General features: G+C 43.1%; 1 protein-coding gene across 10 annotated transcripts in view; it reads right to left on the reverse strand.

Moving 5' to 3' along the window:
• nlgn3a (neuroligin 3a) overlaps positions 1-18613 on the reverse strand; it is a 100404-nt gene that overhangs the window by 41374 nt on the left and 40417 nt on the right. The window lies entirely within an intron of this gene.

An 18613-nucleotide genomic window follows, 5' to 3' on the forward strand; every position in this document is an offset into this window, starting at 1 on the left:
CTCTGGCATATTTCGATTCTCTCTCACACACTCAAGTCCCACATACTTTCAGTCTAAACATTCATAACAAGCACTACCATGCACATTTCACTCCGTGTCTGTGTAATCTACAATATGATGTCTCGAGTTGGACAGTGAGTCTCTTTTGGGTACATCAGAGCTCATGTTAACACACCACCCTCTCCCAGCTGCTCTCCAGGGCCTAAGCCCTGCTGAATGATGGGTAATCGAGAGTCGTGGGAGAAGATCAAAGGCAAAGCAAGTCCCCACGGTGGACTCAGTGTCCATCAAACCCCTGAACATGCATGCGAGGTGACAGCTAGGAGATGTGTGTGGAAACCAAGACCCCCCCCTCTCTTTAGTGGCAACACAAGCAATAAATGTGTTGGTGGTGAATGCTCGCAAGCCTCCAGTGATGGTCCTTCAGCATCACAGCATTGTTTCTAACATCTATTTTATGGTCTATGCCTCCATATAATGATAAGCTCTCATGGGTTTAAGTCCTAAGGGGGGAAAGGGAATAGTTTTGATATCAACAATGCAAAAATAAAAAAATAAATCGGTGTGTTTTTTGACTCGGGTCACCACAGCGATGTTCACTTTAGATAAAGACTGATTAGAAAGCAGCTGGCCTCAAAAAGGATGCATGTCCGCCAATGCCTGTTTTCTCTCTTTGTTTGAATCAGAAGCTGCAGAGGGCACAGCCTCTTGCCCCACCCCCAACAGCACACTCGCCTCGCCCCGAGTGCCCGAGTGGCAGGAACAAAGAGGGTGGGCAGGGGAAAGGCCAGGCCTGATCATCGATAGGAGAGAGGCAGTGGCACAGGAGGGAAAGCAGGAGACAAATGGATCAACAGATGGTCTCCTTCAGACGCATCCCTGAGGATGACAGAGCAGCAGGGCACATGCAGAGAGAGAGAGTGAAAGAGACAGGCAGAGGAACAGAAATGCACACAGACAGACACAGAGAGAGAGAGAGAGAGAGAGAGAGAGAGAGAGAGAGAGAGAGAGGGAAGGGGGGGGAGAAAGGAGGACTCCAATTGAAGAGCTTGTTCTTTTCTTTTCCTCTTGTGGCTCCTCCTTGTGTTCCGTCATAACTTAAGGACAACAGCTTTTACAACTCTCTCCCGGGTGCCATGGAGAGAGAGGAGACGTGACTCTCCCAGAATAACCCTCATTTGCGAAATGGTTCACACTTCACCAAGTGTATGTCAGATGGGTTAGGAAATGTCAGGAGACCGGCATGAAAAAGAGATTCCGTGCAACTGTTAGCCTAATTGAAAAGATATAGCAAACATTATCCATTTCGCATTGTAATATGAGGCATTACTAAATGACAAACATGTTAATCATTAGAGTTGGATCCCCAGCTGCCAGAATAAAGCATCTTTTTGTGATTTTTTGTTCAGACGTGGTGATTCCTCTGCATCTATAAATGAAACTGGTCATTAAAATGTAGAGGTTGAATCCAATATCTTAGACAACAAGACATGCTGCAGGCACCATTTAAAAATACATCTAATATAGCTGCTGGTTATGTTTTAATTGGAAAGGTGACAGAAAGTATTTTCTTTGGAAAGCAATTAAGATAGCAAAGTAATTGTTTTTATGCATGGTTATTTCTATTTTTACATTTGACTTTATGCTTGTGCTCTGGAGGTGTTTTGGTCTTTTTAGTTTTCTGGCTATTTCTTTACATCCATCACCTACACATGACCTCAGGCTTTCACTCTCCTTTACTAGAATAAGGTAGAGGAACGGACTGTTTAAATAACGACACATATACTTTCCCTTTGTCTCTGGTTTGAGTTATCTACATTTCCAAACCTCCTTACTCACCGGGGATTGGGTTATAGATTTCCAGATCTACAGTAGCAGATGATCCCCGTCTCATCAGCCGTGCGTGGGCTTTGGCTACACATGAACCGTTGTTCATGTGTAGCCAATGCGTAATGTTCACAGCTCACTCCTACACAAGACCTTGGGATTCTGGGCTGCTGCTTAGTGCTTCTGAACTACTTGGTCAGGCTGGTTATGTGCTTGACTGCGCTACTCAACCTGACAATCAATTGAGATTTTTATTACACACTAGGTGCCGCTTTACAATAAGCATTTAATTATAAACCCGTAATCACATTATATCCATCTTTGTTAGCTGCCTGTGTTCAAATCGATATGCAAATTCGCTTTTAAATGATCTGACCAATTAACTTTGGCACAAACAGTACACACAATTACAGTACACTGTGAAGTTAATTCAACAAACATAAAATAATCATTAAATAGTTTTAGTTGATCTGATACTTTGAAAGTAAAGTACATACAAATCAATTTGTGCTAATTTAATTTTCTCTGTGACATTACAGTATTAATGTTGCCCGTTGTGAGTTCTGGAACAAACTGTAGATTAAATTCGAGATGTTTGTTTTCAATTCAGTCGCAGTAACTGAGGCGAAGCCCAAGCTTTACACCTTCAGGCTGAACACCAATGTCGTATATATGGTTTGCTGAGCGCCTTTTCCCCTTAAAAAAACAAGACATTGTTTTGTATATCAAGCTCCAATTGGTTCAGTGTAAAGCGTTTTGTTTAGACAAAGGAAATAGGCACATAAAGAAACATAGAAATGCCCTGAAGTTAAACTACACTGGAGAAAAGAAATCCTATAACTGATCTTCATTCAAGTCAAACCTTGAATCGTGTATGCCAAAATGTATTTAATAAGATCTGTTAAGAGAGAGAACTGGTTATATAAGTTGCAAAAGGTCATGCCAACAAATAACTCAAATTGTCTTAACGCTTGAAAGAAAGATATGGAAATGAAAATGGAATCTAACCTGTCTACACGTCAGCTGGACTGGACATGACATTTGCATGATAGTTCCTTATTCACCACAAACAAACTGTATATGTTAATAACAGTGATTCTGTGCTCTTTCTCTGCATGTTAGAACTGTAATTTGGCCTGACTGATTACATGATGTGTTTTTGTATCGTGTCTCAAAGCTGCTCTTCCTTGACAGTGATGTCTTGCAATTCTACTGTATGAAGACCTGGTATTTTCTCCGTGTAGTGGCACAGAGTCCCGAGATTCAGTCCTGATCTCAGGCGGAGTGGTAGAGGTGGCTGTGGTCAGGTTGCAGCCAGGTCAGGTCGGACTCACACCTGTCACATCGCATCAGCCTTGCTGGACAAAACTTTGTGTATGTAATGCGGCTCCCCCTACGAGAAACTAAGACATCCTTGTCACTTTAACATGACCAGAGACTCAGTTATTGTATACAGCATGACAGCGTCTCTTCTCTGCACTGTTTGAGTTTCAGCCAACGTGCCGGAAGCAATACATGAGCAGCAGAGACCAGGAGGTCACTACAAATCCAACACCTTTCCAATTCCACACATTTTCACAGACCAGCCACAATCATTGCATCGCCTGAATATCAAAGAAAGAGAGTTTATTTTCCCAAAAAGGCCAGCGTTGAGCGTGATGCCACATAATGTATTCTGCGGCTTGATGGTATTTTATCAATAAGCGCGCCTTTCTCAGTCTACACTGAGCGTCTCTGTTTCCTCCTGAGCCACAGCAGTGATTTCCTTTAGCTATGCCTCTCAGCATTGATATTGCTCTATTGATTATGATTTAAATGTCTGTTTCCTATACGGCGGGCTATAACTCAGAGTGTAGCAGAAAGAGGTGATGATAATGATCGCTCCGACCCCAGACATCTCTCTTAGCCTGGTCTCCTAGATAATGGAATGTGTGTAAAGTAATGGTGGAGGGTGAGAAGGGGACGAGGAAGGGTAAGGGGGAGGGCAAAAGCTTGTTATTGAGCTGAAGAGTGAGCTAACATAGGGACAGATGGAGGGAACGGATAGGGAGGAGGAGAGGAAAAGAGAGGAGGAGAAGGATGGGAATAACAGCGGTGACGTAACTGAGGGAAAGTTTTTTGGCTTTCTGCTAGATCCATTTTCGCTTTTACTTCGCCTTTTCCCTGTTTCTTTCTCCCTCTCATCCTCTCCCTCTTTGAGGGTGCCCGTTAACAAGGCCATCTGTGTCCAAACCCTCCTTTGGTACTCCCTCCCTCCCTCCCTCCCTCTTCTTGCCCTCTCCCTCTATCGTTTCTCCCCCCTTCTCTTCTCTGGGGAAATAAAGGCCCACACAGTCGCGGCCTTGACAGCCTCCTCTAAGAATCCCCCACTACAAAAGAGCTTCAACTTCCCCCCAGCCAGGCCTGGGCTGAATGGGAGCCTCTGGGGTGTGGATGAGAAGCAGAGGAGGGAAGAGGGGGCCACACTCCACACAGCCACATAAAGGGCCTCTGTGTGTTGAGCTCACGATGAGCAAGGGACATACCCAGCGGTCCATCTTCCACACAGGGAGACATTCCCAAAAGATTTTTCATCCTCTTTTTTTTGGGTCAAAATTTCAGCACGCCGACGAGACTCATTAAAAAAAAGGCTGGGTGAAGGGAAAGGAGCAGGAAGGGGGCATGGGCCTGAATGAAGGTGATTGCCACTTGGATCAGTGTACAGCTCATGTTTACAGCTCGCTGACCAATTGCATGGCTGGAGCGCAGTCTGATCTGAGAGCAGGAGAGCAAGAGAGATAGAGAAACACACAGAGAGAAAGGCAGGCAAGAACAAGAAAGCCTCTTTATGGTAGCCTGGACACTGAAGGCCATTTACCCAACACCACAACCTTGTTTCCGGTGGAAGAGAAAATAAAGACTGGAAAAAAAAGTTTTGATTATCACTCCTACAAATTACCAGTTTCATATAAATGAATACTGCGTGAATCAAACTAGAAAATTGTGAAAAAGAATTTATGTATGAGCCCCTGATTCCTGCTGGCCTCACTATGAATCAATAATTAAAGGAAATATCAGACCGCTTTGAATGGCAACAAAGTCAGCCGATGTATTAGGGGCCCGCCCCTCGACACTTGGTGAATTCAAACTGAATGATAACTCGCCTGCTAAACTGCAGGTCTTTGCTGAAAATGTGAACAGACCGATGACTAACAGAAACCCAAATGGTTCTGCTTGAATGTTCGTCTCAGTTGAACACAATGACACAGAGATATGCGGCGTGTGAAGCATGAACCAACACTGAAACTATACTGTGCTCTGAAAAGGTGGTCGGGTAGTCTGATGCATGATGCTGAAGATAGAGCATCATGCATACTGTGCTGCTGAATACAGACTGAGCCACTCAAATGGAAAATCTGGTTTGTGTGCAACAAAGCACTGAAAAAACAACAACAAAATGTCAAGAGGGAAAATCTGTGCCGCATTAAAACCAAAGCTCATCTGACATATATCTGAGTCCCTAAAACCCAGATCTCTTATAGACAGACAAGAGCCTGTTATAGCAGACAGGGATTAAAAACAGATACTGTAAGTCAGCGCTGGTGCTGCACATGGCAGCTGTTGGTTGTCCTGCATGTGACTTCAGGGCTGCTTAATCTGATTGTGTGATGTGTCCCGGTGGTCAGGCAACACTATTCAAGGGCTCTGGTGAACAGCAGCCCTGGCAGCAACTACAAATGAGCAGTTTGCATGTGTATGACCCCTGGCACCTGAATGCCACTCAATCAATCACACATCGGCTATGGCGGCTGTTCGATTTTATTTTTTTTATCTCCCCTTTGCTTCTCTCCCACCCTCCCTTTGCCATCTCTTTCTTTGCTCCAGCTCCCTGTCATGTTTCCTGTCTTCCTCTACTTTCAGCATGTCTCTCTGTTCTCCGTCTCTGCCTCCATCATCTTTTTTTTCCGCTATTTATCACCTTCTCTCTTCTCTGTATCTCTCAATTTTTCCTTTCAGTGAATAGCACAGACTGTGTATTCTCAAAGACAGCGAAATGCTTTTACATTAAGGGAAGCTTTGCATCTCACAGCTGGTGCGGAGGCGGGCCTGCATGCTCTCGCAGAAGGAGAGAGAGACGCTGGTGTTGGAGAGTCACAACTGTGAGTGTAAGCAGCGCTTTGGTTCCACATGGAAGAACATGCATCGGGGAGATATTCCATAAACAACAATATGCCTTTACTTAAGTCTGATATTTAGAAAAATATACATTCTTACAGTATACTCTCCATCTTTTGTTCAACCAAAAGGACACTGTATGCAAGGTGCTCTGCCTCACTTCTTGGCCTATGGCAGAACAAGTTCAAAGGCATGATGTGAAACATGACAGCAAGCCTGGGTGATGTAATTTGAGGGCATGGTGAGAAAGTTTAGCACCACCCAGCAGGACGGGGCAGTTGTGCAGTGATGCGCCTAGGAGGACATCAGAGACTGGCTTATCAAAGCACATCAGTGGAGCAGAGTAGGACAGAAAGGTCATAATTTAGAGGATCTTCAAAGGCCAACTCCTCAGGTTGGAGTAGCTCTGATAGCTGGCCATAATGAGTTTACAAACCCCGATTTCAAGGGAAGTTGGGACGTTGTGTAAAACGTAAATAAAAACAGAATACAATGATTTGCAAATCCTTTTCAACCTATATTCAATTTAATACACTACAAAGACAAGATATTTAATATTCAAACTGATACACTTTATTGTTATTTTTGCAAATATTCACTAATTTTCAATTTGATGCCTGCAACACGTTCCAAAAAAGCTGGGACAGCTCATGTTTACCACTGTGTTACATCACCTTTTCTTTTAACAACACTCAATAAGAGTTTGGGAACTGAGGACACTAATCGTTGAAGCTTTGTAGGTGGAATTCTTTCCCATTCTTGCTTGGTACTACTTCAGTTGCTCAGCAGTCTAGGTTCTCTCGTATTTTGTGCTTCATAATGTGCCACACATTTTCAATGTGAGACAGTGTTAGACTATTTGCTCATGCAGTTGTTTACAAAGTGGTGAACCTCACCCCATCCTTGCTTGTGAACGACTGAGCCTTCTGGGAATGCTCCTTTTATCAGTCCCTCCAGGAAATCGCGATGTCGCGATCGCAATAATTCACGCAAATTCAACCAATCACCGTGAATTTGGTGCGACTCGCAATTTTGACCAATAACCGGAGTTTCCCGCGACTTCAACCAATCACAGCAGTCCCACGTGCCAGACTTTGCGTCAGTATGTGACTCTGAGAGCCAATGACCATGCGGGAGTGAGAACGGGTTGATGTAACACACGTACGTCGCCAAATTCATTTCCTTGTTTCTGATATGAAGACAGACGTGCGTGACTCGAACATCTCACATTTACCAACAAAATGTACAGCGAAAGGCCGTGCAAAACATTTCAGCCCTTCCTGCCAACCTGTATACATTTTAACATCAATGTACGCTGTAACAATTTTTCACTCTAAAGTCGCTGCTGTTTCAATCCTGTCGGCTCTCTGCAGCGGGCGGGGCTGCTGCTCATACACACACAAACACACACTGTGGATGCAGGAAAAACGCGAGGTGAGACGTACAGGATGACCTAAATTAAGGACAGCTACGCTCGTTATTGCAAGTGCAATGATAAGTAAAGTCCAATAAGTACTTCATCAAACCATATGAATGTGTGTCCCAGCCCAGGCCAGGATAGGAAATTAACTAACAACGTAAAGATCAACAAGCCACTGACACATATGCTCAAATTTGATTCATTCACTATTAATTATTAATTCTTATTTTTTGTCTTAAATCAACCAACCATTTTCATGTCATACCAACATTTGCAGCATCCTGAGCTTTTTTGGTATGGTTACTAGGAAAACTCAGCCTAGAGTAGATTTATTCACGCCTGAAATAAGTTTCCTTTTTATTTTTAAAGAATTAAACTTAAATCACAACTTTTTTTGGCAATTTTCACTGTCTCTCGCAACTTCATTGCAACAAAAATATAAAAATACATTGCAACTTTTATCGGAACTTTTTACAAAAGCTCCCGCAAAGTCAGGCATTTTGGGCCGCAACAATCTCAAAAAAAGAACCCAATCATGACTGTGTGTCCAAACAAATGTGTTTTGAGCATTCCTCAACTTTCCCAGTCTTTTGTTTCCCCTGTCCCAGCTTTTTTGGAACGCGTTGCAGGCATCAAATTCAAAATGAGTGAATATTTGCAACAAAACAATACAGTTTATCAGTTTGAACATGAAATATCTTGTCTTTGTAGTGTATTCAATTGAATATAGCTTGAAAAGGATTTGCAAATCATTGTATTCTGTTTTTATTTCCGTTTTACACAACGTTTCAACTTCATTGGAATTGGGCTTTGTAGTTTTGGTTGACCCTCACGAGAACTTGTTAAATAAGCACAGGCAGCCCATTCTACAGCTTTTATTACTGATAGTGTAAATCCTGTCTTCTTATATTTGTTCATTTGTAAAGCCCTGCCAACTTTAGTTGTAAATCAAAGGCAGCAATTTAAATGAACATCTGTTTTCCTGAGGTTTATCACTGTGATGTGTACCATGTGAGTGATGTTTTATTTGTCTTCGGAAGGGTAAAAATATTTTTGGCTACAAAAAGTAGCGCTGCTGCCAATGGAATTGTGTACTGATTTGGAACTGGCTCCAAATTTACAAGAAGCAAGGATTTGTTAGGAAATATGCTTTTTGATTCTGCTTATCACAACTACTAAAAGCAAAGTCTGGACCTGCTCTGCTTTTAACAAGATCGGCATTTACGTATATATCATAGTACGTGCACAGTATTTACAATATGCAACACCATAAAAAGAATTCAAAAATTGTAAAAGGTTAGGTCTGGTGATATTTTCTATTTTTATTGTCAACAAATGTCATGAAAAGACCAAAACCAGCCATGAATTGTTTCTACTGAAAAGTTTTGGTCTGTTGACTGGGGAAGAGAAGCAATATGATGACATTTGCAAATTGTGATTGGCATTTTTCACAATTTTTTTCTTTTATTAGACTAAGCTATTAATTAAGATAAGAATATGCAGATTCATCATTAAATGAAAATAATTGTTAGTTGCAGCTCTAAATCAATGCATGGAAATGATAACATGGGGAAAGTCCACCGTACGTAACAGTAGTCTGGACCCGTACGTAACAGTAGTCTGGACCCGTACGTAACAGTAGTCTGGACCCGTACGTAACAGTAGTCTGGACAGTGCAACAACGCAGGCCTGCTTGGTTCTTTCTGGGTATGATGATTGTAAAGATTTACAAAGAATATGTTTACGGCATTTACTATCTAACTGTGACGTTTTGGGACTGATGTGTTATGGACAAAATACACACAGTGATACACTGTTAACAGAAAATTACGTTTAACCATGTATCCAGCTCACACTACTGTAATGTGTGCAGTTAACAGTTAACTTCACTTAATATTTTATGTGGCGTTTTCTTTTGAGGGGTGCAAAAATTCCACCAAAGCAACATAAACCTAAATAAAGTTTTTTTTTTTTTTTTTTGCTTTCAAATTAATATGAAAAACATATATATATATATATATATATATATATATATATATATATATGTATATGTATATATATATTATACTACTACTTCTACTATAAGAACGTTAACCAGGATTCAATAAAAACTGGAATAAGTAAGTAGAACCAGAATCAATAAAATATCTATGCCACCAGAGAGCAAGGACAGTTTGTGTTTGGAACAATTAGGAAGTTTATGTGAGTGACTGTCTGTGCACTGGGCTCCAGCCATGTGTGTATGAGAGAGTAAATGGGAGTGCCATGGCACTGAGTGTGGGTGAGTACGCAGCTACTGTGTGCATAAGTGAAGAGGAGGGCTTCCAACAGAGTGTGTGCGGGTATTTGTTTGTGGGTGTGCATGTGTAGAGCAGCAGCAGCAGCAGTGTGCGAGTGCTCGGAGGGGGTGAGTGTATGCAGTGTGGTGAGGGAGGTATGGATATTAATCACCAGGAGGAGCATGGTTCTGTGGCGCTGGGCGGAGATGGATGGGGTGTGAGTGCAGTGATGTCACCCTGACAAATGGACCGGCCATGTTGGCTGAGACTCGCACATCGCCTCTCATTTCAATTAGTTCCTCACACAACAACCCACCTAACCCACAATCTGCAGGTTACACACGCACAAACACATACACTTTGGCCACAAAAACACCCCCTCCGGTGCCCCAACCCATAGCACAGCCCTCTAACAAGATGCACTGATCTGTAAGAATACTGTTTAATTAATCTAACTCAATTATGACACCACTTTTGCTTTCAATCCCAGCTGCCAGTCACTCATTACCATTCATATTTTCAGCCAAGCGCACTGACTAGGTCTACGGCCAGCACACTAGCCAGTGGGAACTGGCAGAGGGTCTGGGTGTGTTTACGAACCAAAGATTGGGCACTGCCCTTGTGTTTTCCCACAATTTCAATTTGATGAAGTGCCGGAACGACAGCAATGAGAGCAGTCGGCGGGCCAATGGTTATGGTATGCATTTACTTTGATGTGGAAAGAGGTATAAGATCTGTACCAGCCATCACAGTGAGCAGCAGTGCTGACAAACCGAGTTCAGGAATAGAAGGTCTCACCTCCGCACTAGCTGTTTATAGCCTTGTTCTTAAAAGCCTGACACTACTAACAAATGGAGCCAGGGCTGATTTTGAAGTGCCTGTCACCTATATAAGAAGTGTTAAGCCCTGTTTTCAAAGGTCTGACGCCACTAACTGGAGGCAGTGAGCCTCGTTTCAAACTCCTTCCCGTCTTGAGTGAACTTTGACATCGGAGGACTTCACTATACTGTGGACTTTCCTGCGAGCTCTCCATGTTAAACTACCTCTCAATCACCATCTTACTTCTCCCACACATTCTCTCTTCTTCTGCTTTCTCCCCCTTACTTCTCCATCTGATCTCTCGCCTCTCATCTACTGGGATCCTCTTTCTTCTTCACACTAGGAGGATGGTGCAAGAGGATCACTTTGGTATTAGCTAGGGCAGACTGGGCCATGTGAGGCTGAACTGGGCTACGCAGTGCACAGTGGAGCGCTAAATTGGGGATTTGATCAGAGACTCCAGGGGCTCCAGCTCCATTTCCAGCTTAACATCAGTGGTGGGTATCTCTTAATCTGCCAGTGAAAGCATCAGGAGGTTAATACCAACCCTATAGAGAGGGGTGAAAAGTGGGGGAGGAACTTCATCATGCCACAGATATAATTAGACTGCTACACATCTGCATTTATCACATTAAAGCTTCCTCAAAATCTGAAGCTGGAGAAAGACAAATAAGCATGTTTAGTAGCTCCATAGTTGCAGATGTTCTATGAGACTGGTGAGTGTCATTTAAGCAACCCTTCTGGGCACCTGGGCACCTGGGTAGCTCACCTGGTAGAGCAGGTGCTCATATGCAGAGGCTCCATCCTTAACGCAGAGGCTCAGGGTTCAAGTCCAACCTGTGGCCATTTGCTGCATGTCTTCCCCCCCTTTCTTGTGTACAGCTGTCCTGCCTATTAAAGGCTAAAATGCCCCCCAACAACATTTTCTTTTAAATAAATTAAGCAGCCCTTCTGTGAACTGAAGTGCCACTTTAAAAAGCAATCAAAGTGGGTGATTTGGAGATGTGAATCTGTGGTTATGTGGTTTGTTACCAATGCTGGACATATTTGATATGTCGATATTGGTTGTTGGATGTCTTCCTGTCATATAGAAATTGAAACCACTCACACTACATATGCAGAATTTATTACATTCTACCTTGAGAGGGTGCTTCACTTGCTTGGCTTCACATATTCCTTTGTTGATGAGCTATGCCTGTTCCCTCACCCCGAGAACAGTGGGAAATGAAAAATGTATGAAAAGCTTTTGAAATAGTGTGTATGATTACCATAACACTTCTACAATAGATGCAGTGTGCCTGTCATGTTTCACAAGGGGCATGCACTATACAAAAGACACTTGTACCCATGTCCTACAAAATATGACAATATTTGCTTTATTTTCTTCTCTTTTCAATTGGTACTGAAGTCCTGTTTCCAGTGAGGGTCTCCACATTCGAACATCCAAAGTCATTCCTTTTTTCATTTCACTTTGCCGTTCTTCCCTTTAATCTAGCAGTAGAACTAGGTTCCAGCAACAACAAAAAGGTTAGATCTTGCTTTCTGTTTCATCTCGGCCTCCTGCGATCCCCAGGGACGTCTCCCTGTGCTCGTCTGCACTGCTTGGTGATGGGAGATTGTGCCAGGGCTCTGTTTGTTTGGCTTTCTTCCCCCTCCTCATCGTGCTGAAAATCTGCCTGACAGTTTGGCAGCATGGCTCAGGCCCCACAGGAGCAACCGTCAGATAAAATGTCACCGTGGCTTTGTTCCATGTGCCCTATAGGCTGGTCAGATGCACTGTACACCTGAGTGCCCGAAGGCCAAAGCACAGAGCGAGAATGCAGCGAAAGAGGTGGTGTGGAGACAGAAAAGCATCCAGTCTTGTTAATTTTGCTGCATGTGCCATCACGGCCACATTTTGTTAACTGCTTGTGTTTTATCTTCATTGACAAAATCAGCTTTGATGGACAATTAGGTTAGAGGTTTCCACCTTTGAGCTATATAATTATACCACAAATAAATCATGTATGGTTCATTGGCAGCACTAATTCAGCATCCGTCTACGTTGCAGGGAGATGTGATTGGAGAAGAGCCCGCTATGCTCACCATCGCTTAATATAACAGCTGAGCCTCAAACTCTTGACATCCACAGTCAAACCTGATCCCCTTTTCTCTGAACAGCAGCAGTACTAGACCCAGCTCCTGTCTCGGAGTCTCAGATGACTCTTCTCACCGTTTCCATAACGAGGCTCGAGCAGGAAAGCCGACTGGTCCTCTCACAGCCGAGCACTAGGCGATTGCCACTGTCAGCTCCTGTTAGATCAGCCCTCTCTGGTTCACGTTTCAGAGAGCACAAACACACTCATCCCATAGGAGCTCATCCGCGCTCCCTCACCCCGCCTCAATAAATTAATAAAGGAAGGAGCAGCTCTCGCAGGTAATTTGATTAAATACGACATCCTTGCTTTAAGGAGCGTGCTGACGAAGCAAAAATAAGAAGGGACATTGTCGGAAGAAATTGTCACCATACTCGTACATGACCCCTGCCCCGGCAGCTATGCTCTCCTCCCTCTCTATCAGCTGAGCATCACAACATACCCCATTTTCCAAGGACACCTCTGAGTGTTATAGATGAAAAATGCTATATGCTCCAGATTACTGGGCTTGTCAGTCACCTAATTTGATACTATCCCCACCAGATCGCTTCCCTTAATTGAGTTTCTTTTGCTTTATTTCATAGCAGACGTTTATGGGTTCATGTGTTTGAACAGAAGCTGCATGCTGCATAAGCCTATGGGCTTATCTAGGGCACATGCTTCACACTTCTCAAAACAGACATAGTGTAAACAACAACATGAGCTCAGACATTTGTTATACACCAAGGACATAAATAAGTGTAGCAAATGTCTGCCAAATTTGCTGAGGGAATTGTATTAAAACTTAATTCAAACACTACATTCTCATATTTTAGTTAACATGGTTACCCTGTAATTTCAATAATATTATCAAAGCAACTGAATCAGTGTGATAATTTATTTCATTTAAATACAGAGTTTGTTCCATTTCCCCCTGGTGAACACTTCATCTCGTTCTGTGTTTATGTCATCCCCACTGTCTTATCCTCTCCCCTCAGGCTTCAGCGGGCTGACTCGAGCTGGGAAGGATGTATTGAGCTATGACGTATGAATGGAATGACAAGCCATCTCAGTCAGAGGGGAAACCACTCATTATACAGATTGCTTTGTGGTGTTTCTGGGTAGTCAAGGCCAATGTCACCCCTCCTCAGTGTGGCCGCGGCCTGAATGAGCATCGCTGCCCGCCTCGCCATCTCCGAGCTGACACACTTTAACTCTGTATCCTTCAGTTTGCCTAGAGGTTGCGAGGGAGGATTACTGACCCAACAACAATGCCAATAATGGGAAGGAAACAGACATGTTCTAATGGAAGGAAGGACTGTGAATCTTATTAGCAGGACATCCTGTTTCAGTCAAAGCACCAGTAGCCCCTCTGGCTCTATGATAGCATCAGCAGCAAACAGCTAGCAGGTGCAGAGCAGAAATAAAGCCAATTGTCTTGATCAAATCAGCCCCCATTCTGCCACCCCACATCTATTCCTTCACTTCAGTGTCCACTAACTGGCTCTGCTATGGATAATGCTCCATAATGTCTGCTAATGCTCTCTGTGGTGCTATCAAGACATATGCTGATGACAATACTTTCCTCTTGTCTTTGATAGGTTAACTACGCTGCAATAGCTCCCATGTTGGGAGACAGGTGGTTAACTGCTCCTCCTGTCTGTGAGTTGTGGCTCACTGTCAGTAACATCCCTACCTGTGGCGGAAAATCCTGCAGCCCTGCTACCTGTAGTAGCTTGTGCAATGGTGGAAGGTTTGTTCCATACCGAGCTCCTGAGTTGAGTCTTATCTCCTCCAGCCTGAGAATCCACCTTTCTGTCCTCAGGATTGGCATGGAGAACAGCCTTGAGTGGCAGGCTCCTGCTCTAATTAAACCAGCAGAAGCATTAGTCCCGCTTGTGAGCAGTGTGAGAGTTTTCATAATTACCTGTGCAATTCATTCATTATTTACCTTAACGAGGTGGCTCAGTGGCCAAACATACAGTGGATCGAAGGCCTAATTTGGGGAAAAGCCACAATGATATTGAATACCTGAGACTTCTGCACCGGCCACCTGTAAATCTTCTGGATGATGATGGATCAGGAATAATGAATATTTGGTCCTATTAAATTTGTAAGTGTCTGCTGCTGGTGTAGGCAAACACAGAAAAGCACTCTTATTGCAATGTCTATTACGTTCAAATGAAATGTAAATATGACCTTTCTAAGCTCCTTAATTCAGCTAAATTGGCTCCAGAGGAGGCTAATTTAGCCCTTTACAACATGGGGGGAAATGGGCATTAGAGCAGTGGTGCCACCAGCAAATGGCACTGGACCCTGACTTGTTTGCACAGAAAAATGTGTTACCTTTCTATTTCATAAAGATGGGACTTTCGCTGTTCTTAAAAGGCTTAAAGCCTTTTTTCCTCTTCCAAACTATTTATTCTCACCCAATTGCTGGTATTACCATTATCATTTTGACCACCGTGGTATTGTTAGTACATGTAAATGGGGGTTTACATTAAAATGCAAATGCAGCAAGTAAAAGCATGCAGTCAGCATTTTATAATCCTGCATGAAAAATGATACCTTAGGAAGGCCACGCATTTAGATGCCAGAACTGGGATACCAAATCATAGCTGGCTCTAGCTGGGGAGATAATTGATACACAATTCATGTCTTAAATGATGGGGGCAGATGATCAAGTTTGACTGGTGTGATACAACCCTGCAAAATTATTGAGTCAGGAGATAATCTGTTTTAATGCAGCCCTTATACCACTTATGATAATTCATATCGTTCCATATTTTCACTCATACATAACAGCAGGATCCATGGATCACAGGCACAGCGTGACTCATCACGCCTATGCCCTTTCATATTTCACGAAGAAAAATACAAAGGTGAAACATCCTCTATATATTGTCATCGGGCAGGGCTGGACTGGGACAAAAAAATCGTCCCTGGCATTTTTGGCCCAGGCGGCCTACACCCACCGTGATTGGTCCGACACATTCCCTGCAGATAGTCCTCTTAAAATATGCGTGCATTCTATGATATGAGTTGCCTACTGTTCTGCGTTCATTTGATAGTTTTGGATCCTTCAAGAGGGGTCTCAAGACTTATCTGTTGATCTTACCCTTAAATAATTAATTCATTCTTAGAGTTATTTGTATATTTATGGTATTTGTTTATTTATTTTTTTATTATTATTGATATTATATTGCCATTATTGTTATTATTACTATTTTGCTTAATATTGGCTTAGCAACTTTTAAAAACAGTTAATTTTAACTATTGTAAGATTCATATTTTGTCGCTTTGGACAAAAGTGTCTGCTAAATACAATAACCATAACCCTTCCCAAAAGCTACAATAAAGCTGAGAGTAGTATATGCCCTGGAAAAGAGCACCAATACAAGAGAAGCTAATTAAGCAATTCAAGGAACACTGACGCTTGTATCAACATTGATTTTAGAGATCACACAGACTTTTCAGCTTCCCAACAGGCCAACCGCTAGCATCTTCAATGTAAGCTTAAACAGTTAGGTTACCTGACAGCCACTAACTTTAATGTTACAGCCAAACTGCTTGTTGTCGTTATGACGTGAGGCACACACGCACGCACACACACACACACACATTACACACACTATACACACACACACACACACACACACACACACACACACACACACACACACACACACACACACACAGCCTCCCTCCGTTCCTGAGAGTTCCTGTTAATTTGCCTACTCCTTACCAACTACTCGCTCTTCCATCTTTTCCTCACTCGCTCCCATGGCCCTGTCATGGTCACTCTCCTCATCCTCGGCTTCTTCCCTGTCATGATGTTTCTGCTTCTCTGTATAGCCAGCCACCTCTCCTCCTTCCTCTATTTCAGGTAATGTTGATGTTGAAGCAGCTACTACAGCCCCAAACATGTCAGAAATGTTGGCATATTTTGAAGCATCCGCCTGTAGATTCTTAATCTTTTTCTCCCGTAATTTCTCTGCACCTCCCTTGCGCTTTGATGGTCGTTTGTCCATTTTAACGTGGATGCTAAACTTCCAGCATAAGCATAACTATTACATCTCGTGTCCCAGGGCCGGGAGTGGGGAAAGGGGCTCCTGGATTTGATTGGGTTAGGCCAGTGCCAATAAAGACAATTAACCAATGGGCCGCTGTCAGTTCTTTATGGGCCAGCACGGCCCAAAAAAAAAAAAAAAAAAGGCCTATAAATTATATCGGCTATTCGGCCCAAAAGTGCGTCGGCCCACCGGGAAAATGCCAGGTATGCCAGATGGCCAGTCCAGCCCTGTCGAGGGGCAAAAAACAAAAATCTTGATGTTTCAAGAAAGTATGAGTATTAGTAAGGGACAACAGTGACACACATCTTTAAATCTGAATTCAGCTTACATGGTCTGACACTTTTAACAGTTTAACTAATATGATCTGTGTCATTGGATTTCCACCACTCAGGAATCCATATCCATTTTAATCCCTGTCAAGCATTGTTAACTTGTTTACTGCTATATTAGGCACCAGATATGCTGCCTCAGAGAGAGCGAGGTATATAGCCCGTGGCAATTTGCTTCCAATGAAAGCATTAGACTCACAGCAGTGTTACAGCAACAATGAATTAAATTACACATGTGTTCTTGCGTAGTATAGTCTGCAGACTCTGTATTTTTGATTTCATCAAATATTTATGGAATACTGAGGTCTATTATTGTGGAAATATTACTCATATTGGTACATGCTGTACTGTGCATGTGAAATGGTGGCCATGTTTACATTAGGCTTCTCTTCCTTGTAGCTCATGCATTTGTATTGTCACTGCTGTGTTTGCAGCACAGATTTAAGGACTGCTGAGTTGGGGAGAGCAAGATTAGAATATACAGTATTAAGCAAAAGCCTGAGAATCTATGGGATTGTTGCAAGTGTAAACCAGTTCAAACAAAGCCAGAGCAAAGCCACTTCCTCTGCCTCTACTGTCGGGAAATAGAAGAGCATTACCAGACTTGTACTGTGCTCCAGTGACCCAGAAACACATATTTCTAATTGTTCTAGCTGGCCTCTGGGGCTTCCTTCACAAAGCTATGACCTCTTTACAATCAGACCACAGCGAACGGCCTCCAAGGACCCAAAGGAGGCAACTCCAAATGCCACCTCCATATCTGTCTGCGCGTCATGTTTTATGTGGCTGTGCCACACAAGTGCTTGCACACGCGCAAACATCAAACACACACACACACACACACACACACACACACACACACACACACACACACACACACACACACACACACACACACACAGTTTTCAGACAGCTCAATTTGTTCACCCTATCCCCTTGAAAGTGCACCGAAGACCAAACGAATGCGAGGTGGACTGCGTATGCTTTTTCAACCTTTCTCCTTCCCGGACAATCTAATAACATCAGACCGCGGTGATGCAGCAAGGTCAGCCCCAGTCCACGGTCACTCTCTGCTGGGTCCACGGCTGAGGAGGTGTGCTCCGAGGAGGGGAAGGGAGTGGGGGGGGCAGCAGGCACATGGCCAGTTAGATGAGATCTGGTCCCTGATCCAAGAGCCCTTCTGATTACAGTATAATACATTTATAATTGAGAGTGATAAGGTCTGTGCCATTTGAAATGTTGCAACTGTGCTGTTGATAATTAGTGACCCTGGAGAACAGCCGTTTTTTTATTTTACAGTACAGCGAGAAGTGGCCGGTGCTTGTGATGAGATCCATGCTGATGCCGACAGAATAAAAGCCACCTAAAGAGCTGAGCAATGAAGAATTACGCACTTATAAACTACGATCTTATCAGCGAGCAAGTATGATTTGAAAACGGAGCCACAACTTCTTTTAAAATGCTGTTTGGGGCTTTGAAACAATTATCTCTACACGTCGAAAATATTATCCACTAGAGTCCTCTCTATCTGTTTTCTGGGGGACATGTCAGGGGCTAATTGTTAAGAATTGAGTTATTGAGCTGTATGCCCTTCTCC

This window comes from Sander vitreus, chromosome 10 (assembly GCF_031162955.1).
Source record: "Sander vitreus isolate 19-12246 chromosome 10, sanVit1, whole genome shotgun sequence".
In the NCBI taxonomy this organism is placed as follows: Eukaryota; Metazoa; Chordata; class Actinopteri; order Perciformes; family Percidae; genus Sander; species Sander vitreus.